General features: G+C 33.4%; 1 protein-coding gene across 1 annotated transcript in view; it reads left to right on the top strand.

The window, feature by feature from the left end:
- The window catches only part of CWC27 (CWC27 spliceosome associated cyclophilin), a 250,864-nt gene that overhangs the window by 116,788 nt on the left and 120,767 nt on the right, over positions 1–13,309 (top strand). The window lies entirely within an intron of this gene.

Genomic DNA, 13,309 nt, shown 5'->3' with positions numbered 1-13,309 from the left:
TGGGATTGTAACTGTTGTTCTTAAGTAACCTTCATGAAAACTAACAGAATACTTGAAATCTAGCAAAACTTAAAGGTTGCCATAGCATCTAACTAGATTAAAAGTGCACAAGGGTGGAATGTTTATATATATATTGCATATTCTTTAAAACATTTTTTAAAAGTGTTTGAGCCCTGTGGTTGGGACTTAGGTAAACATTTGTGTGTTGGTTTGAATAGTATTAAATACCTAATTTTGTTTTTTGTTTGTTTTTTGTTTTTACTCTTATGTTAAGACATAGAAAGTCTAAAGTATTGATAAAGCTGATCAAAATAACATCTTGCTGTTTATACAGGTTAACTAGCTTCTTTGTTTCACTATGATTTTTATTAAGCTTCAAAAAAAAAGCTTTTTCATTGATGATCTTTAATTTAGTTTAAAATTGTTTCAGCTATAAAGCATGTAATGTTCAGTTTCCAAAATAACAGCTTGGAACCCACATCTGTTTTCTTTTTACAGTGATAAATTGTATTGTCCATTCAGTGAATATGATCAGAAAGTTTATTCAATTGCCTCTTATAATGTATACTAAGTTTGATATAACACATTTGCTTGTACATATATATTCTGTATTTTTATGCTTTTGAAAGCTTGAAGTGTTTTACCTACTAGATTCTATTAACAGTCACTGGAAGTACATTAACAAATAAGATGTAGCATCTAGCCTTAAAGACTACACATTCTAATACAGTGGCACAATGTTTGGCCATAGGTATTATTATTGTTTATTTTAAGTAGCATGAGTAATACCAGATAACTATTTAAAGGGCGTAGTTCTCAATTCTAAGATTATTTGTACAAAATCCCCAATGACTATTTTCATAAAGGCAGATATTATACATACTTCATGAAGATTTGAAAGTCATTGAAGTATATATTTGAATGAAACATTATTTAAAAATTAACTGAAGTATAGTGGCACAAATAATAAACAATTTAGAAGAAGGGATAAACTTATTTGTGACTAGATCATGAAAGCAAAATGTAACCCAGAATAGAAACAGTATATTAGCATTAATGAGATTTGAAACAAGTACAGTCAGGATTATTTTATTTTTAGGTTTATAAGTAATTTTCTTAGAAGACTGTTTCTTATAATTAAAAGTATTTTAAATATATGAAAATAATTTCAACTAGAAAGATCTTTCAACTAGAAAGAATAAAATATAAAACTTAAATATTTTATTTGCTTTTGAGCTAATAATTATTAGTACCCTCACTATGCTGGATTAGGAGTGTAACACTGTGACTTATAGTTACGATCTAGTAGGAGTGAAAGAAATGCAATAGGTATACTATAATAGTGCCATACAGGTAAGGCCTATATTAGACATAAGCAGTGCTAAGTTTATTTATTTGTCTCCCTTTGAAATAATAAATAGGCAGGTAAAGACATTAGTCTTAAAGACTGATTTCTTAATGCAAAAGAGAAGATTCTTAACAGAGCTCATTTCAATCTGCTTTTATTTATTTATTTATTTACTTATTTTTTGAGATGGAGTCTCACTCTGTCACCCAGGCTGGAGTGTGGTGGCGCGATCTTGGCTCACTGCAACCCCCGCCTTTGGGTTCAAGTGATTCTCGTACCTCAGCCTCCCAAGTAGCTGAAACTACAAGCATGCACCACCACACCTGTCTGATTTTTTGTATTTTTAGTAGAGACAGGGTTTCACCATGTTGATCAGGCTGGTCTCGAACTCCTGACCTCAGGTGATCTACCTGCCTCAGCAGTGTCAGAATGTTCTCACACACATTCAAGAATTCCTAAAATTTTACTTTGTTTCCATAATGCTATGTAGTGAGAAAGCTCATGGTATCATTTTTAATCATGAGGAAAGAAGAATTTCAAATATAATGTAGTATTTACTAAAATCACACATTTTTCATAATAAATTCATAGTCAATTTTCTACCATTATAACAGCAATACTTGCCAATTTTAAAAGATCACAGTAACTTTAGAGGAAATACAATTCTAAGAAAAAGGTAATCCATAATGTACATCATAGATGGTTCTAAAAAAGAATTTTGCTAAGCACTCTAACAAAATACTGATAATAAAACATAATAAAATATTGCTCCTAATAGCACTCTAACAATATTAGAATCAAAATCAAATGGTCTACTTAGTGCCCAGCTCTTGCTTTCTAAAAACAGTACTCCGATTAGAGTAACCACAGCTCCTCAAAGAAGTGGTTGATTGCAGGTCTGGAGAACTGAAAATACAAGATCAGCTGGAAGTATCTTGTGGTACCAGAAAGTAAGAAAGTGCTCAAAGGATGGGGACAAGCTAAAAGGGCACACAAGCCAACCTGAAAGAGCTACCAATGGCCAAAGCTGGAAAAATTTGAACAAAATAAATAATAATAGTTTCATATAATTAACTATATATAATATGGTTAATATAATTAACTATATATATAATATAGTTAATTATATTAACGATATATATAGTTAGTTAATATAACTAACTATATTATATATATAGTTAATTATATTAACCATATTATATATAGTTAATTATATGAAACTATTATTATATATAGTTAATATAATTAACTATAGTTTCATATAATTAACTATATATAATATGGTTAATATAATTAACTATATATATTATATATAGTTAATATAATTAACTATATATTATATATAGTTAATATTATATACATATTATATAAATAATATATATTTTGGGATTATAACACTATATAATTTACATTTAAATATAAATATACAAATAGCATATATTATTATTTATTATTATAACATTATACATGTCAACATATTGTATAAAATATATTTATAAATATATTAGCATACTTATAAATAATTTATAAATAATATAAATATTCACAGCTCATACTGAAGTAAGGATGTAAATAACAGAAGAGAAAGTTCTTTCTTACAGAATTCCAAGTAATTAAAGTAGAAATCAGAGAACTAGAAAGGCACCATTAGAACACCACAGTAAATAACTGTTGCCAATAAGCAAGATCTACCATCTACCAATAGATGCTAAAGTTAGTAGAGAGAAACTTGAAGAGAAACAGAATATCTGTATAGTGTCAAAGTATTTTCCCCTAAATATTTATAAAACTCAAAGGTAAAAAGAGTAACTTTATAGTACAGCAACTCAGCAGACACCATTTTAACCAAGGGATCGAGGTAATATCACCAACAATAAGACAAAAGACATTGTGTTACTCCTGATATAATGCACTGAGAAGGAATACTACTTCTGTGGTAATCTTCCCAAAAATAAATAATCATAATTCAATTAGAAAACATCAAACTCAAATTGAGAGACATTCTACAAAGTATCTAACCAAAACTCTTCAAAGTGTCAAGGTCATGAAAGACAAGGAATGATTGATGAATTGTCATAGATCAGAAGAGACCAAGGAGACATGGCAAATAAATGCAGTTCAATCCTAGATAGAATCATAGAACAAAAAAAAAGGATATTAGTGTGGAAAATGGTGAAATTCTGATAAGGTCTGTAGTTAGTTAATAGTATTGTTCCAACATTATTGGCATGGTTTTGATCACTAATCTATGGTCACGGAAGGCCTTAACATTAAAGGTATATGGTAACTGTATTATTTTTGCAACTTCTGTGTAAGTCTAAAATAATTTCAAAATAAAACAATGAAAAGTAAATAAATAAAATGGCACATTTTGAGATGAGAAAATACAATATCAATCAAATGACCCAATTTTGGGTGAAGCTAATTTTAACAGTCATTTGGATTTAGAGAAAATCCAGTTATTTCTATATGATATAAGGAAAGTTAACAGAAAAATACTTACTAATATAATTCTCTTTCTAATTATGGCATAAAAATATTTTCACATGGTTAACAATCATAAAAGCAAATTGAGGCCAGGCGCGGTGGCTCACACCTGTAATCCCAGCACTTTGGGATTGAATATAGAATTTGCAGTAGGCTCTAACACCCTAATTTAGGTAAACAAAAAATGCGGTGTTTTACTATAGATACCAGCAATGTCAAAAGAGATGTACTGCAGGACAATCCTGTTTACAGCCTTGGAGTGTCTTTAGTCCCATTGTAAATCATCGAGGCCTGTGCATAAGGTTTTTGTGGGGGGTGGGAGGATAATAAATTTTGAATAAGATTGATGGTTAATTGGAGATAGAGTTGGTTTCCTGTCTTGGCTCTGTCAGGTTCTTTAATAAACTATATAATCCTTTTCATTAAATCATGTCTCTAAGTCTTTTCCAGATTTCTTTAAGTTTCATATCAAAACCAGTACCAAACTGAACATAGTCACATAGAGATGACAGGTTTGGACATATTCTCTAATCAGCTTTAAAGAGATAAGGTGTTAGGTCCTCTTTCAAAGTTCTAAGCAGACAATACCTGCTCTATGACTGGTGCCAGAAATTAGAGGAGAAGGGTCAGGCTGAGCTTGTAAATCAAGAAAGAATTTTAAAGCCTCTTCATGAAACATATCCCTGAGGTGCCTAGTACCTCTCAAGTTGCACTGGGTTATTTCACATTTCTTCAGACTATCTTTTTAATACTGGATTAAATCAGACTAGAGTCCCTCAGGCTTGATAGGTTGTGAAAGTATATAGTTTTTGAGTACTTTTCATCTGGGTAATATATAGTATTAAACTAGCTTGGTCTTAGTTGGTGTAAGAAACAAAAACCCTCTTTGAGTGTTAGCTCTGTGTTCTACTTAATACCATGTAAAATTTTCTTATTGAGCAAACTGGTTCTCTTTTCCAAAGCAGTTAACTTTCTTTAGGTACTGTTGAGTTATTTTTTTTTTCTTGGAACCCAGAAGTATCAGACCTATTTTTCTTCATAGTCTACTCTTAATCTATGTGCTAATTTTTACTTTATTTACATAAAGTGAAAGTATATTTGCACTTGATTCATTGGATGCATCTCAGGCCAGCCATCATTTTCTAGTTCTTCTTACTTTGGGCATAGCCACTAATAAATTGATTATCTGGTTTTCTAAGCTAAAAACCAATTAAAGAATAAAAGTGAGGGAGCGTATACTCTAAAAGGGTGAATTTTATGGAATGTGAAGTATATCTCAATAATTTAATAAATAAATAAACAAGCAAAAGAGAAGCCAGAAAAGGCACTGACCTGTGGACCTTTCTAGCCCAGTATTTTATTGGGCTAACAACAATTTTTTTTTTAAGTGTGAGAGAAAAGCATGGCTAGAGACATTCATTCATTTTGGTAGCAGCAAGAGGTGATCGCCAACCAGCTGACACTAGGTCAGGAAACACAAGAACATAAGAGTCAAATATTATGGAAATACTTGTTAAACATACTTTACTCTGAATGTGTATATCTTTAAAAGATATAGTTATCCCTACCTATTGTAATGGGCCTGATTCATTAAGAGAAGTTTAAATTGTATTTATTATTCTTTAATAAGATAGAGAATGGGCAATGATTCCAACCTAATTAGTTAAAAAAATTAATCATTTTAATCAATTAAAGATAAAGTTCTCTTATCTAGACTATTCAGTTGTGTGGAATACCTCATTTCCTGAAAGTCCTGGAAAAATAGAGCTTTATTCTGTAGCTAGGGCAGTCGGCCTCTCAACTGAAATTTTCTTGAACCCCTTACTACCTTTAAGTGCTAGAAACCATGCAATATTTTAAACAAGATATCTTTCAATAATATAATTTCTTAAATAGTAAAGATTTTTAAAGGTCTGTAGCAAATATGAAGATGTACATACCCTCACAATTACGTGAAGAATTTAATCTTTTGGTAAAGTAAATAAGAGATGATCATCTTTAAGAGTCCATAAAGTACTTTCTTCTTTTTTAGACAATGTATCTCAAACTTTCTTCCAAGTCATAATTAGCGAATCTTGTTGAGCTTTACTTTGTGAACCCTACATTATAGGCATATTTAATTTTTATGAGCAATAAAAAATAAATTCTAACCAATTCACATATTTTTATGTCTTAAATTCTGGGTCATCTTGCAGACCTCCTAGTGTTGCTTGGGATACTTTGTTGTTGTTGTTGTTGTTGTTGTTGTTGTTGTTGTTGTTGTTGTTGTTGTTACAGAGTCTCTCTCTGTCTCCCAGGTTGGAGTGCAGTGGTGCGATCTCAGCTCACTGCAACCTCCACCTCCTGGGTTCAAGCAATTCTCTTGCCTCAGCCTCCTGAGTAGCTGGAATTACAGGCACGCACCGCCACACCTGGCTGACTTTTTTATTTTTAGTAGAGACGGGGTTTTGCCCTGTTGGCCAGGCTGGTGTTGAACTCCTGACCTTAGGTGATCCGGCTGCCTCAGCCTCCCAAAGTGCTGGGATTACAGGCATGAGCCACCACGCCCAGCCCATCTGTTGCTATTCTTATTAAGAACCAACGTATTTAGGATATCTCTCTGCATCCCTTTGCTGTCTTAACACAGTTTTCTAATAACCTTTCTTTCTGGCCTGGTGGTTGTAATTTCAATGTTGAGAATTTGACAAGAGCCTTTAGCTATATTTTTAGTAACTGCAATTTGTCCTCCTATTACTAATATCTGTGTCATTCCTGACCCAGTAAAAATAGATTGCTTAATTCATACAGGTAAATATTAGTTGGGGGTCACTACTGTCTCTTTATTTAAAAAAAAAAAGCTGTATTTCTTACATTATAAAAGTAACATTTATTCTTTGCAAAAATATCAGAAATGTAGAAAGGCATAAAGGTTAAAAAGAAAGATTACCCCATAATACTTCGCCAAAGATAACCAGTTAACTTTGTGATATTTATTTTTTCTGGACTTGTTTCTTTTCATGCTATAAACACACGTGTTTTTTTCCCCATAATGTCATTTTGTTATAATTTTGTTTATAATATGCCTTTTTAAAAGAATGTTTATATTGAAATTGACCAAGAATTCTTAAGGGGGCACCTTGCTTTAGGAGTATGTCTTCTTAATTCTCTTACATCACACAACATGAGATATAGAGGATGATGGATGTAAAGACCATACAAATGCAGTTGAGACATGAAAAATTCCCACTATTTCAGCTCTGGGGTTTAGACTATGTGGGAGCAATGATAGCCAGGGACTACATTTCCATTGCTGATGAGAATTCTCTATATCTCTCGTTCCTTAAAAAAAATAATAATAATTTAAAAAGTCATTAAAATAAATCCTGAGCTCATGTTGTAGTCTGTTACCTCTTTCTCAGCTGGCCACTAAAAATTCTGCAAGGAAAGATTACATTCAGGTTAGGTATTTGGAGCCTACATTGAAATAATTACAAATTTGTCCTCTCTTGGAAAGTAGAAGAGGTGAAGGGTATGTGTATGTGTGTGCGCACATATGCACGTGTGCATGCGCACACACACGTGTTTTATTGTTTTGTTTTGTTTGGATATTTAGATTGTCTCCAGAGAGGAACTAATATCATCATTAAAAGTTTGATTATAACCAGTGTTCCCATTTGGGAATGGAGTTGTTAACTTTTCCAGACTGCTGTCAAGACCTTATTTTAAGTAAGATGTTTTCCTTTTATGTGACATTTTCTGAGGTTTTGCCAAAAATGACATCAAACATATAATTCATTTGAGTGCTGAGTTTCTTCAACATCTTGCAGCACTTAATCAAATTTGGGAAAGATATTCTTTTCACAACTTTATAGTGTAAACCTGTGAATATGTTGCATTAAACCTTACTTTGTGCAGTTTACTCTGCATGGTATTAGGTTGATTTTTAAAAAATGATTAATGCAATAGCTGATAGTTTTTAATGATATATTTTCAAATTCTGCACATAAACTCCAGGCAGATGGTACAGTTGCAGCTTTTGAGTATTAGTATTTTTTCACACAAAACTCAGATAATCCCTAAATTATATTAATAGCTACATTAAACAATTTATAGCTACATTAAACAATGCCAGAAAGAACAAAAGGAATACTGAAGTTCTCAGAAAACTAACAAGATGCCCAAATACTGAGAAATCGTTGAAAACCTATTTTGATATACAAAAATATTTTAGATTTTTTAAAGAAGACTATGGCCACGCCAGAATGAAAGTTTGTTTAAAACATTATGCTGCAGTATGTTAAAATGTGAAAGTAAGCTAGCCTTAACGAACATCTTACTCATTAGAAACTCTGATCTTGCGTGTGCTCTATTTATATTTGTTACTTCTGTGCAATAATCACAGTCCTGAAGGGATCATCTGGGCCAATCCCTCCTTTTTTTTTTTTTTTTCCTAGATGGAATCTCGCCCTGTTGCTGAGGCTTGAGTGCAGTGGCACGATCTCCACTCACTGCAACTTCCTCCTCCCGGGTTCAAATGATTCTCCTACCTCAGCCTCCCGAGTAGCTGGAATTACAGGAGCCCGCCACCATACCCAGCTATTTTTTGTATTTTTAGTAGAGACGGGGTTTCACCACGTTGACCAGGCTGGTCTCGAACTCCAGACCTCGTGATCCACCCACCTTAGCCTCCCAAAGTGCTGGGATTATAAGCGTGAGCCACCGCGCCTGGCCCCTCCATTTTACATATATAGGAAACCTAGAGCTTGCCAGTTAAAGTGCTTACCCAATATTACAGAGCAAAGTAATAGAACTAGAACTCAGGACCCTTAGATTTGTGTCCAGTGCCCTTTATACTACTTGTTTTTCAATGTGATCCAACCTTGAGTGGATGTAGTCTATATAAAGTTTTAATTGGTATTTATTAAAATCTACTTTGGTTTTGGCTAGACTAATTGTTTCTAAAACCCCCCTAGGCAAACTTAGAGTCTTTTGGAGAGCACCTTATTATCATAAACCTATACCTTTTTAAAGATTACACATGTGATTTGGGAATGAATGACAGAAGATTATTATGTAATGGAACACATCAATTTCTGTCACTATGGCAGCCTAGGAGTCCAAACTGATCCCCTCACTAAAAACAACAAAAAATGTTCGATATAATACAAAAATATCTTTTGATGTGTTCCTATGACTTGCAAAAATGCAAGGAATACTTAAACCAGGGAATAAGTAAAGGTATGAACTAAGATAAGTTAGTGGAGCACTAGGTCAGGCTTTAACCCTAAGGACATTTGTTAAATTGAGTGAACTGGAACATTGCTTTTTGAAATCTCACAAAGTTCATGGAAGATTATGTAAAACTTAAGGTTTTCCCAAGGTAGGGAGGGTCTAACAAGACTATTCTGTGTAGTTGAGGGCCCAAAGGAACACATCCTTAGTGGCAGGAATAATTAGAAATAAGCAGGGTCACCTCATTTCCATCAGTGGACTACAAGGGAAATTACCTATCTTGAATCATGGCACAAAATATTTGGGAGCAAGAGCATCTCTTGGGAACTCTAGCAACAAGGCAGCCCTCCCATCAGTTAGGAGTCTAAATTCACACTGCCTGAGTGGTCTCCAAATCTTCCAGCCAATAATTTAGTTGCAATGATAGTCTTGGAGAAAAATATGAGCAATATGTGTTCACAGATAATATGTGAACACCCTATACAATGTAACAGTCTCCTTATGCATCAGAGAAAAATATGAACAGCATCTATAGCATATGATATGTGAAAAACTGCTTTAAATCTGTAATAAAAGACCAACAACCTAACAGAAAAAAAAAAGGACCAGAACACAGAAAATTCATATAAGAAAAAATTTGAGGGACATCACGGTCACTTTCAAGTTTTGACAATTATGAACAATTTTGTGTGGAATAACAAACAATAAAAGAATTTAGTTGGAAATGGCCCTCGATCTTAAGTGCCTGTAGAAGCCTGATACAAACAAACATAAATTTGTCCTGGAGAATCCTACTTTCATCCCAGTCCTCAAGGAAAGTATAAAAAGAAAAAGAACAGCTCAGAAGACACATATGCACTGAATTCAGACATCCTGACCCAAAGCTAGTAGAAGCATCAGACAACAGAATGAGATCCACAAAAAGTTCAGATTTTATTCAGACACTAAATGTTAAGTAAGTGTGTGTAATATATTTCAAGAAATGATAGGCTTGAAAATATAAAGAACACGTGATTTAAAAACAAAGAAGATATAGAAATGAAAAATATAATAGTTAACATTAAAAACTTGATATATTTTATAGCAAATTTGACACAGCTAAAATGAACATTAGTGACTTGAAAGATAGCATTAAAAAATTATGTAGAACTCAGCCCAAAAACAGATTGGAAACCTGGAAGATCTAATAAATGTTTAATCAAATTCTAGGAGGAGACCAAAGGGCAAATAGAGGCAATATTTAGAGAGATGATACTGAGTGTTTTATATAACTAATGAAAAGATCAATTTTACAGAATGAAGTCTCCCCAAAACTAAAAGAGGATAAAGAAAAATAAATTCAGTCCTAGATGCATTATGATAATACGTCAGAGCATTCAACACAAAGAGATCTTAAAAACAGTCGGAAAAGATATTACCATTAAAAAAGCAAGAGCTAATTTCTCAACAGCAACAGGTGAGGACATAAGGCAGAATCTTATTTTCAATGGACTGAGGGAAGTGTCCTTCAGACAAACAAAAGCTGAAAGACATTGCTACCTGTGGACCTTCACCAAAGGAAATTCTAAAGGATATACTTATGGCAAAAGTTAGGTGAGCCCAGATGTAAGACCTATAATACAAAGAGTTAGGAACATGGAAAGTGGTAAATATATGAATAAATCTAAATAAATATTGAAGGAATAAAACAATGATAATGTCTTATGTTAAATAATAAAGGTAAAATTAAAAATACATAACAACATAGTATATAACTTTGGTGAGCAGGTAAAGGGTGCTCGGAAAAGCATTCCACGGCCCTTTTATTGTTTGGGAAGAAGGTAAAGACACAAGATAAACTGTGGTTTTTAAGACATTAATTATACATGTTAAAATTTTTAGGGAAACTACTAACAGGATAAGGAAGGGTCTTAACTTCCAAACCAGTAGAGAAAAAGATGGAATTAGGAAGAAAAAAAAAATCAACCCAAAGGGGATAAGAAAGGAAAGAAAAATAAACATGGACTGGCAGGATATTTTTTTAAAAAAAGAAAAAAGATGGCATGAGAGATAGGAGAAATAAAATGCAGCTGTATCAATAGTTGTATTGAAATAACACAAAAAGTCTAATACTTTGCCTAAAAAACTACATTTGTCAAACTGGGCCAAAAAAGAAATTCAATGCAACTTATGTGAGAAACATCTTCAAAATATTGGACAATCAAGCCGTGCACGGTGGCTCATACCTGTAATCCTAGCACTTTGGGAGGCTGAGGTGGGTGGATTGCCTCAGCTCAGGAGTTCAATACCAGCCTTGGAAACACAGTGATAACTCATTTCTACTAAAATACAAAAAAATTAGCCAGGTGTGGCAGTGTGCACCTGTAATCCTAGCTACTGGGGAAGCTGAGGAGAATTGCTAGAACCCGGGAGGCAGAGGTTGCAGTGAGCCAAGATTGCTCCAGCCTAGGTGACAGAGTGAGAATCTAGAAGTAGAAATACCATTTGACCCACTGATCCCATTACTGGGCATATACCCAAAAGATTATAAATCATGCTACTATAAAGACACATGCACACGTATGTTTATTGCAGCACTACTCACAATAGCAAAGACTTGGAACCTACCCAAATGTCCATCAATGATAGAATGGATTAAGAAAATGTGGCACATATACACCATGGAATACTATGCAGCTATAAAAAAGGATGAGTTCATGTCCTTTGCAGGGACATGGATGAAGCTGGAAACCATCATTCTTAGCAAACTGTCACAAGGACAGAAAGCCAAACACCGCATGTTCTCACTCATAGGTGGGAGTTGGACAATGAGAACACATGGACACAGGGCAGGGAACAGGGAACATCACACACCAGGGTCGGTCAGAGATGGGGGATAAGGGGAGGGATAGCATTAGGAGAAATACCTAATGTAAATGACAAGTTGATGGGTGCAGCAAACCAACATGGCACATACATAGTTTGTTACCTATGTAACAAACCTGCACATTGTGCACATGTACCCTAGAACTTAAAGTATAATAATAAAAAAATTGGATAATCAAATCGTTAAGGCAAAATGTATTACTAGGCCTAGAATCTCCACATAACACAGAAACTTCAATTTACCAGGAAAATGTAATAATCCCTAACTTGCATAGACCTAATAACATAAACTCAAAATATATGAAGCAAAAATTGATAGACCTAGAATAAGTAAGCAATTCCATTATAGTGAGAGATTTTAATACAGTTCTCTCAGTAACTGATTAAACAAACATGTAAAAATTTAATAAGAATGTAGAACATTTGAACCACACAATTAACAAGTTTGATATAATGTACAAAAGGGAATATTGCTTCAGAATACATATTATTTTCTAGCTCTCTTGAAACATTTATAGAAAGTGGCCACATAATGGACCATAAAGAAAGAAAATTTTCAGAGGATTGTTTTCAGACTACATCTTCTGACACAATGCAGTTGTTAGGAATTAGAGTTACTGATTTCCAAGTATGTTAATGCAGCCATAGCAGTACTTATAAGCAGTTATTGCATTAGATGCTAGTATTTCAGGAAATTACTATAGAAGTTCCCCACGTAAAGAAGCCTTAAAAAAAAAATACAAAATTCAGGCAAAATTAGCCCAATGAAGTAGAAGGAAGAAAGGAATAAAGAGCAGAAATCAGTAAAATAGAAAACAGTTTTTAGAACTGGGTTACAATAGTTAAAATGACCAGAAGTATAACTTCTTAAAACTTGCACATAGTAGATAGCCAGAAAATTGATTTGACTTTGTTGTATCAGACATTTGTCACTTGTTTTTTCCCAAATGTCCTTCTAATGCAGGGAAAGCAAGATCTAGTTGCTATGTACAAGGAGTGTCATTAGTGAAATTTCTATTAATAGTGCTAGTTTTATTAGCTACAAAAGAAGTTGCTGTTAAAAAAGAAAGAGGGAGAGAGAGGCAAGCAGATGGATAAAGATTCAAAAAATGCCATGTTTAAATAAGATTGAGGATTATTTCTCTCATGCAGAACAATTCAGGGTGAGCACTTCAGGACCAGCAGTTATTTAAGGACCCAAGTTTTTTTCATTTTTGTCTTTTTGGCATCTCCTGAGGTGTTATCATTGTCTGCATGATTCAACCAGACCCACCTCCATGCCTATATTCCAGCAACAGGGAAGAGGAAAGAGCAAGTACCAGACTGGTGACTTCATCTTTAAGGAGATGACCCAAAAGTTGCACAAAAGCACTTTCACTCTTATCATATTATACTGAA

This window comes from Pan paniscus, chromosome 4 (assembly GCF_029289425.2).
Source record: "Pan paniscus chromosome 4, NHGRI_mPanPan1-v2.0_pri, whole genome shotgun sequence".
NCBI lineage: Eukaryota > Metazoa > Chordata > Mammalia > Primates > Hominidae > Pan > Pan paniscus.
The sequence above is the reverse complement of the archived record's forward strand: the minus strand, read 5'-3'. Positions and strand labels throughout refer to the sequence as shown.